The sequence below is a fragment of the Copadichromis virginalis genome, linkage group LG17, assembly GCF_057382275.1.
Source record: "Copadichromis virginalis isolate Kocher_CV1m ecotype Utaka linkage group LG17, C_Virginalis_male_GT1.1, whole genome shotgun sequence".
Taxonomy (NCBI): domain Eukaryota; kingdom Metazoa; phylum Chordata; class Actinopteri; order Cichliformes; family Cichlidae; genus Copadichromis; species Copadichromis virginalis.
The window spans coordinates 29,097,236-29,107,001 of NC_140634.1; positions in this window are offsets into that span (position 1 = coordinate 29,097,236).

Here is a 9,766-nt window from a genome sequence, read left to right on the forward strand (position 1 = left end):
ACAGGGGCCCGTTCTTCGTACGTCGCTTACTACATCCAAGATCAAATGACACATCCAAGATCAAATCATCGCGCTAACCGTGAGCTCGCTAATCCGGTTCCCCGAACACACCTGCTGTTGACGATTACTACAGCTGGACGCAGGAATGTGACATCACTGGGTGTCGTAAAAGGGGCTACGCATCGATAGTAGAAACATTGATCGGCAACCCGCTGATTGGTCGGCGAAAATGTCGGAGGGGCGTGCTCGGTATTTTCCGGCAGCAGAGCAAGAACTCATGAGTGAGGGATTTCAGGAGTTTCAGAGTTTAATTAAAACGCAAGAGAACACTGCAAAGGCTGCAAAAGCAAGGAGAGAGGGCTGGCAGAAAGTTGCTGACAAATCAAACTCGTAGGTAATTTAATAATAATAATAATAATGGATTGGATTTATATAGCGCTTTCCAAGGCACCCAAAGCGCTTTACGATACCACTATTCATTCACTCCCACATTCACACACTGGTGGAGGCAGCTACGGTTGTAGCCAGGCTGCCATATCGCGCCATCGGCCCCTCTGGCCAACACCAGTAGGCGGTAGGGTAGATCTATCATATGACACTATATTGTCCAATATCATATGGCATTATATTATATTATAATATGTTATATTATATCCCCTTTCACATTAGAGCCACAACAGGACCCACAAGAACATGGGAACAAGTAAAAGTGGAATACAGGAGTATTCTACAGAATGGTAATATTTATCTCTTAGATTGCTTTGCGTCTCTTGGCAAGGTAATACTGGCCTGTAATACTCTGTTAGTTTGTTCATAACAGCAACCAAGAAAAGGGCAGAGGAAAAAAAGACAGGTGGTGGTCCTGCACCCCCTCGTCAACAAGTTGGTTAAGTAAATAATACCCTCACGGGAATATCGATATCTCTCTATGAGCACACTGTCGCGCTGAGCTAAAGGATCCTGTCTATCCCGCAATATACGCTGAATTCTGAGGACTCTCCTTATCAATCTTGCACCTTCCGCAATGGGTTGGTCGCGTATACGGACAGGACATGGCTGCGACAGGCTTCCCAAATCCACCTTCGCTTTTATAGCCGTGGTCTCTCATCTTGATTACACGAAGTAATTTACAATTACTACTCTGAAATATGAATTACATCTGTAATAATCACATACATGTAATAGAATGTTAATAGTTCATTTCCCTTTTTTAGGAAATGACCTGTATGTATCTGTGTGACATCAATAAAAGGATCAAGTGCTGCATTATCTTTAGTTACATTGATAATATTTATTTATGGTGAAACAGTGGTGGAATATCGCTGTTGCTTTCGTATAAATGAAGCGGACATACCTGCGTGGCCGCGATCTAATCCTGTTTACATAAAGTAAACCTGCTCCCGAGCAGGTTTACGCTTACGGCTCTGTTGCTATGACAGCAAGTCCCGGATGAGCTTCGGGGAACCGAACGATCCAGGATCACGCGAAATCGTCAACAATCTAATCCGGCTAACCTACTTAGCGAGGTACGAAGAACGGGCCCCTGAACAGAATTTGAATGAAAACAACGGAATTTGAATGAAAACAACGGAATTTGAATGAAAACAATGGAATTTGAATGAAAACAATGGATGTTTAAAACAAACAACAGAATTAGAATGAAAACAACTGAATTAACATAAAAACGACGGGATTTTAATGAAAACAACAGAATTTGAGAATAAACAATGGAATTTGAATGAAAAGAGTAGAATTAGAATGAAAACAAAAGCATTTGAATAAAAACAACGGAATTTGAATGAAAACAACGGAATTTGAATGAACAGAATTTGAATGAAAACAATGGAATTTGAATTAAAACAACGGAATTAGAATGAACAGAACAGAATTTGAATGAAAACAACGGAATTTGAATGAAAACAACGGAATTTGAATGAACAGAACAGAATTTGAATCAAAACAACGGAATTTGAATGAACAGAACAGAATTTGAATGAAAACAACGGAATTTGAATGAAAACAACGGAATTTGAATGAAAACAATGGAAGTTTAAAACAAACAACAGAATTAGAATGAAAACAACTGAATTAACATAAAAACGACGGGATTTTAATGAAAACAACAGAATTTGAGAATAAACAATGGAATTTGAATGAAAAGAGTAGAATTAGAATGAAAACAAAAGCATTTGAATAAAAACAACGGAATTTGAATGAAAACAACGGAATTTGAATGAACAGAATTTGAATGAAAACAATGGAATTTGAATTAAAACAACGGAATTAGAATGAACAGAACAGAATTTGAATGAAAACAACGGAATTTGAATGAAAACAACGGAATTTGAATGAACAGAACAGAATTTGAATCAAAACAACGGAATTTGAATGAACAGAACAGAATTTGAATGAAAACAACGGAATTTGAATGAAAACAACGGAATTTGAATGAAAACAATGGAATTTGAATGAAAACAATGGAAGTTTAAAACAAACAACAGAATTAGAATGAAAACAACTAAATTAACATAAAAACGACGGAATTTTAATGAAAACAACAGAATTTGAGAATAAACAATGGAATTTGAATGAAAAGAGTAGAATTAGAATGAAAACAAAAGCATTTGAATAAAAACAACGGAATTTGAATGAACAGAATTTGAATGAAAACAATGGAATTTGAATTAAAACAACGGAATTAGAATGAACAGAACAGAATTTAAATCAAAACAATGGAATTTGAATGAGCAGAACAGAATTTGAATGAAAAAACAATGGAATTTGAATGAAAACAATGGAAGTTTAAAACGAACAACAGAATTAGAATGAAAACAACGGAAATTGAATGAAAACAATGGAATTAGAATGAACAGAAGAGTTTGAATGAAAACAACGGAATTTGAATGAAAAGAACAGAATTTGAATGAAAACAATTGAATTTGAATAAAAACAACAGAATTTGAATGAAATGGAAGTTTAAAACAAACAACAGAATTTGAATGAACACAACAGAATTTGAATCAAAACAATGAAATTTGAATGAAAACAATGGATTTTGAATGAAAACAACAGAATTTGAATGAAAACAATGGAATTAACATGAAAATGACGGAATTTGAGAACAAACAATGGAATTTGAATGAAAACAATGGAAGTTTAAAACAAACAACAGAATTAGAATGAAAACAACAGAAATTGAATGAAAACAATGGAATTAGAATGAACAGAACAGAATTTGAATCAAAACAATGGAATTTGAATGAACACAACAGAATTTGAATGAAAACAATGGAATTAGAATGTACAGAACAGAGTTTGAATGAAAACAACGGAATTTGAATCAACAGAACAGAATTTGAATCAAAACAACGGAATTTGAATGAACAGAACAGAATTTGAATGAACAGAACAGAATTTGAATGAAAACAATGGAATTTGAATGAACAGAACAGAATTTGAATCAAAACAACGGAATTTGAATGAACAGAACAGAATTTGAATGAACAGAACAGAATTTGAATGAAAACAATGGAATTTGAATGAAATGGAAGTTTAAAACAAACAACAGAATTTGAATGAACACAACAGAATTTGAATCAAAACAATGAAATTTGAATGAAAACAATGGATTTTGAATGAAAACAACAGAATTTGAATGAAAACAATGGAATTAACATGAAAATGACGGAATTTGAGAACAAACAATGGAATTTGAATGAAAACAATGGAAGTTTAAAACAAACAACAGAATTAGAATGAAAACAACAGAAATTGAATGAAAACAATGGAATTAGAATGAACAGAACAGAATTTGAATCAAAACAATGGAATTTGAATGAACACAACAGAATTTGAATGAAAACAATGGAATTAGAATGTACAGAACAGAGTTTGAATGAAAACAACGGAATTTGAATCAACAGAACAGAATTTGAATCAAAACAACGGAATTTGAATGAACAGAACAGAATTTGAATGAACAGAACAGAATTTGAATGAAAACAATGGAATTTGAATGAACAGAACAGAATTTGAATCAAAACAACGGAATTTGAATGAACAGAACAGAATTTGAATGAACAGAACAGAATTTGAATGAAAACAATGGAATTTGAATGAAAACAATGGAAGTTTAAAACAAACAACAGAATTAGAATGAAAACAACTGAATTAACATAAAAACGACGGAATTTGAATAAAAACAACAGAATTTGAATGAAATGGAAGTTTAAAACAAACAACAGAATTTGAATGAACACAACAGAATTTGAATGAAAACAATGAAATTTGAATGAAAACAATGGATTTTGAATCAAAACAACAGAATATGAATGAAAACAATGGAATTAACATGAAAATGACGGAATTTGAGAACAAACAATGGAATTTGAATGAAAACAATGGAAGTTTAAAACAAACAACAGAATTAGAATGAAAACAACAGAAATTGAATGAAAACAACGGAATTAGAATGAACAGAACAGAATTTGAATGAAAACAATGGAATTTGAATGAACACAACAGAATTTGAATGAAAACAATGGAATTAGAATGTACAGAACAGAGTTTGAATGAAAACAACGGAATTTGAATCAACAGAACAGAATTTGAATCAAAACAACGGAATTTGAATGAACAGAACAGAATTTGAATGAACAGAACAGAATTTGAATGAAAACAATGGAATTTGAATGAACAGAACAGAATTTGAATCAAAACAACGGAATTTGAATGAACAGAACAGAATTTGAATGAACAGAACAGAATTTGAATGAAAACAATGGAATTTGAATGAAAACAATGGAAGTTTAAAACAAACAACAGAATTAGAATGAAAACAACTGAATTAACATAAAAACGACGGAATTTTAATGAAAACAACAGAATTTGAGAATAAACAATGGAATTTGAATGAAAAGAGTAGAATTAGAATGAAAACAAAAGCATTTGAATAAAAACAACGGAATTTGAATAAAAACAACGGAATTTGAATGAACAGAATTTGAATGAAAACAATGGAATTTGAATTAAAACAACGGAATTAGAATGAACAGAACAGAATTTAAATCAAAACAATGGAATTTGAATGAGCAGAACAGAATTTGAATGAAAAAACAATGGAATTTGAATGAAAACAATGGAAGTTTAAAACAAACAACAGAATTAGAATGAAAACAACGGAAATTGAATGAAAACAATGGAATTAGAATGAACAGAAGAGAGTTTGAATGAAAACAACGGAAATTGAATGAAAACAATGGAATTAGAATGAACAGAAGAGAGTTTGAATGAAAACAACGGAATTTGAATGAACAGAACAGAATTTGAATCAAAACAATGGAATTTCAATGAAAAGAACAGAATTTGAATGAAAACAATTGAATTTGAATAAAAACAACAGAATTTGAATGAAATGGAAGTTTAAAACAAACAACAGAATTTGAATGAACACAACAGAATTTGAATCAAAACAATGAAATTTGAATGAAAACAATGGATTTTGAATGAAAACAACAGAATTTGAATGAAAACAATGGAATTAACATGAAAATGACGGAATTTGAGAACAAACAATGGAATTTGAATGAAAACAATGGAAGTTTAAAACAAACAACAGAATTAGAATGAAAACAACAGAAATTGAATGAAAACAATGGAATTAGAATGAACAGAACAGAATTTGAATCAAAACAATGGAATTTGAATGAACACAACAGAATTTGAATGAAAACAATGGAATTAGAATGTACAGAACAGAGTTTGAATGAAAACAACGGAATTTGAATCAACAGAACAGAATTTGAATCAAAACAACGGAATTTGAATGAACAGAACAGAATTTGAATGAACAGAACAGAATTTGAATGAAAACAATGGAATTTGAATGAACAGAACAGAATTTGAATCAAAACAACGGAATTTGAATGAACAGAACAGAATTTGAATGAACAGAACAGAATTTGAATGAAAACAATGGAATTTGAATGAAATGGAAGTTTAAAACAAACAACAGAATTTGAATGAACACAACAGAATTTGAATCAAAACAATGAAATTTGAATGAAAACAATGGATTTTGAATGAAAACAACAGAATTTGAATGAAAACAATGGAATTAACATGAAAATGACAGAATTTGAGAACAAACAATGGAATTTGAATGAAAACAATGGAAGTTTAAAACAAACAACAGAATTAGAATGAAAACAACAGAAATTGAATGAAAACAATGGAATTAGAATGAACAGAACAGAATTTGAATCAAAACAATGGAATTTGAATGAACACAACAGAATTTGAATGAAAACAATGGAATTAGAATGTACAGAACAGAGTTTGAATGAAAACAACGGAATTTGAATCAACAGAACAGAATTTGAATCAAAACAACGGAATTTGAATGAACAGAACAGAATTTGAATGAACAGAACAGAATTTGAATGAAAACAATGGAATTTGAATGAACAGAACAGAATTTGAATCAAAACAACGGAATTTGAATGAACAGAACAGAATTTGAATGAACAGAACAGAATTTGAATGAAAACAATGGAATTTGAATGAAAACAATGGAAGTTTAAAACAAACAACAGAATTAGAATGAAAACAACTGAATTAACATAAAAACGACGGAATTTGAATAAAAACAACAGAATTTGAATGAAATGGAAGTTTAAAACAAACAACAGAATTTGAATGAACACAACAGAATTTGAATGAAAACAATGAAATTTGAATGAAAACAATGGATTTTGAATCAAAACAACAGAATATGAATGAAAACAATGGAATTAACATGAAAATGACGGAATTTGAGAACAAACAATGGAATTTGAATGAAAACAATGGAAGTTTAAAACAAACAACAGAATTAGAATGAAAACAACAGAAATTGAATGAAAACAACGGAATTAGAATGAACAGAACAGAATTTGAATGAAAACAATGGAATTTGAATGAACACAACAGAATTTGAATGAAAACAATGGAATTAGAATGTACAGAACAGAGTTTGAATGAAAACAACGGAATTTGAATCAACAGAACAGAATTTGAATCAAAACAACGGAATTTGAATGAACAGAACAGAATTTGAATGAACAGAACAGAATTTGAATGAAAACAATGGAATTTGAATGAACAGAACAGAATTTGAATCAAAACAACGGAATTTGAATGAACAGAACAGAATTTGAATGAACAGAACAGAATTTGAATGAAAACAATGGAATTTGAATGAAAACAATGGAAGTTTAAAACAAACAACAGAATTAGAATGAAAACAACTGAATTAACATAAAAACGACGGAATTTTAATGAAAACAACAGAATTTGAGAATAAACAATGGAATTTGAATGAAAAGAGTAGAATTAGAATGAAAACAAAAGCATTTGAATAAAAACAACGGAATTTGAATAAAAACAACGGAATTTGAATGAACAGAATTTGAATGAAAACAATGGAATTTGAATTAAAACAACGGAATTAGAATGAACAGAACAGAATTTAAATCAAAACAATGGAATTTGAATGAGCAGAACAGAATTTGAATGAAAAAACAATGGAATTTGAATGAAAACAATGGAAGTTTAAAACAAACAACAGAATTAGAATGAAAACAACGGAAATTGAATGAAAACAATGGAATTAGAATGAACAGAAGAGAGTTTGAATGAAAACAACGGAAATTGAATGAAAACAATGGAATTAGAATGAACAGAAGAGAGTTTGAATGAAAACAACGGAATTTGAATGAACAGAACAGAATTTGAATCAAAACAATGGAATTTCAATGAAAAGAACAGAATTTGAATGAAAACAATTGAATTTGAATAAAAACAACAGAATTTGAATGAAATGGAAGTTTAAAACAAACAACAGAATTTGAATGAACACAACAGAATTTGAATCAAAACAATGAAATTTGAATGAAAACAATGGATTTTGAATGAAAACAACAGAATTTGAATGAAAACAATGGAATTAACATGAAAATGACGGAATTTGAGAACAAACAATGGAATTTGAATGAAAACAATGGAAGTTTAAAACAAACAACAGAATTAGAATGAAAACAACAGAAATTGAATGAAAACAACGGAATTAGAATGAACAGAACAGAATTTGAATCAAAACAATGGAATTTGAATGAACACAACAGAATTTGAATGAAAACAATGGAATTAGAATGAACAGAACAGAATTTGAGTCAAAACAACGGAAATTGAATGAACAGAACAGAATTTGAATAAACAGAACAGAATTTGAATGAAAACAACGGAATTAGAATGAAAACAATGGAATTTGAATGAACAGAACAGAATTTGAATCAAAACAATGGAATTTGAATGAAAACAATGGAAGTTTAAAACAAACAACAGAATTAGAATGAAAACAACGGAATTAACATAAAAACGACGGAATTTGAATGAAAACAACAGAATTTGAGAATAAACAATGGAATTTGAATAAAAAGAGTAGAATTAGAATGAAAACAAAAGCATTTGAATGAAAACAATGGAATTTGAATGAACAGAACAGAATTTGAATCAAAACAACGAAATTTGAATGAAAACAACGGAAATTGAATGAAAACAACGGAATTAGAATGAACAGAACAGAATTTGAATGAAAACAATGGAATTTGAATGAAAACAATGGAAGTTTAAAACAAACAACAGAATTAGAATGAAAACAACGGAAATTGAATGAAAACAATGGAATTAGAATGAACAGAAGAGAGTTTGAATGAAAACAACGGAATTTGAATGAACAGAACAGAATTTGAATCAAAACAATGAAATTAGAATGAACAGAACAGAATTTGAATGAAAACAATGGAATTTGAATAAAAACAACAGAATTTGAATGAAATGGAAGTTTAAAACAAACAACAGAATTTGAATGAACACAACAGAATTTGAATCAAAACAATGAAATTTGAATGAACAGAAAATAATTTGAATCAAAACAACGAAATTTGAATGAAAACAATGGATTTTGAATGAAAACAAGAGAATTTGAATGAAAACAATGGAATTAACATGAAAATGACGGAATTTGAGAACAAACAATGGAATTTGAATGAAAACATCCATCCATCCATCCATCGTCATCCGCTTTGTCCGGGGTCGGGTCGCGGGGGCAGCAGCCTAAGCAAAGAGGCCCAGACCTCCCTCTCCCCAGCCACCTCCTCCAGCTTGTCCGGGGGAATACCAAGGCGTTCCCAGGCCAGCCGAGAGATATAATCTCTCCAGCGTGTCCTGGGTCTGCCCCGGGGCCTCCTCCCGGTGGGACATGCCTGGAACACCTCACCCAGGAGGCGCCCAGGGGGCATCCTTGTCAGATGCCCGAACCACCTCAGCTGGCTCCTTTCGATGTGGAGCAGCAGCTGCTCTACTCTGAGCCCCTCCCGGATGGCCGAACTTCTCACCCTATCTCTAAGGGAGAGGCCAGCCACCCTTCGGAGGAAGCTCATTTCTGCCGCTTGTATCCACGATCTCGTTCTTTCGGTCATGAATGAAAACAATGGAAGTTTAAAACAAACAACAGAATTAGAATGAAAACAACGGAAATTGAATGAAAACAACGGAATTAGAATGAACAGAACAGAATTTGAATGAAAACAATGGAATTTGAATGAAAACAATGGAAGTTTAAAACAAACAACAGAATTAGAATGAAAACAACGGAATTAACATAAAAACGACGGAATTTGAATGAAAACAACAGAATTTGAGAATAAACAATGGAATTTGAATAAAA